This window comes from Pyrgilauda ruficollis, unplaced genomic scaffold, assembly GCF_017590135.1.
Source record: "Pyrgilauda ruficollis isolate IOZ18807 unplaced genomic scaffold, ASM1759013v1 scaffold1462, whole genome shotgun sequence".
NCBI classification, from domain to species: domain Eukaryota; kingdom Metazoa; phylum Chordata; class Aves; order Passeriformes; family Passeridae; genus Pyrgilauda; species Pyrgilauda ruficollis.
In genome coordinates, this window is record NW_024513233.1 from 1,165 (window position 1) to 2,087 (window position 923).

The following is a 923-nucleotide window of genomic DNA, read 5'->3' on the forward strand; positions in this document are numbered from 1 at the left end:
GGGCGGAGAGCTCGGGGGGGGGTCCCGGGGTGCTGGGGCACTTTGGGGGTACCCCCAGCACCCCCAAAGCTCTGTGTGTCCCCCCAACCCAGCGGCCTGGCCAGCATTGCCCGCACGCTGAGCGTCCAGCAGCGCTTCTGGGGCTGCCTGCAGAGCTTCGGTGAGGGCACCCCGAAATCCCAGGGGACACCCCGACATCCCGGGGGGACCCCGAAATCCCGGGGCAACCCAAAATCCCAGGGGGCACCCCGAAATCCCGGGGCAACTCGAAATCCCACAGAGACACCCTGAAATCCCAAAGGGGCACCCCGAAATCCCAAAGGGACACCCCAAAATCCCGGGAGCACCCCAAAATCCCGGGGGGACTCTGAAATTCCAAAGGCACACCCCAAAATCCCACAGGGACACCCTGAAATCTCAAAGGGACCCTAAAATCCCAGGGAGACCCCAAAATCCCGGGGGGACACTCCAAATCCCAGGGGGAGCCCTTTGAACCCCCCGAACCTGAGCGCAGGCTTTGGGGGGTGCGCTAGGCCCGGTTGCTAAGGAGTCGCTTTGGTTGCTAGGCCGCCATCTTGGCTTGCCGCCATCTTGGTTTCTCTCAGGGACCCCCTCAGACACCCCAAAACCACCCCAGACATCCCAAAACAACCCCAAAAGCACCACAGACCTCCCCCAAAATCCCCCAGACACCCAAAACCACCCCCAAACCCCAACTTCCCCAAAATCCCCCCAAAAACCCCATAACATCTTGGCTTGCCGCCATCTTGGTTTCTCTCAGGGACCCCCTCAGACACCCCAAAACCACCCCAGACATCCCAAAACAACCCCAAAAGCACCACAGACCTCCCCCAAAATCCCCCAGACACCCAAAACCACCCCCAAACCCCAACTTCCCCAAAATCCCCCCAAAAACCCCATAA

General features: G+C 60.9%; 1 long non-coding RNA gene across 1 annotated transcript in view; it reads left to right on the forward strand.

Moving 5' to 3' along the window:
* The window catches only part of LOC121349859, a 986-nt gene extending 801 nt beyond the window's left edge, over positions 1 to 185 (forward strand). The window contains exon 3 of the long non-coding RNA XR_005954615.1: positions 93 to 185. This is a non-coding gene — a long non-coding RNA (uncharacterized LOC121349859). The remainder of the gene's footprint in view (positions 1 to 92) is intronic.
* The last annotated feature ends 738 nt before the right edge of the window (positions 186 to 923 follow it).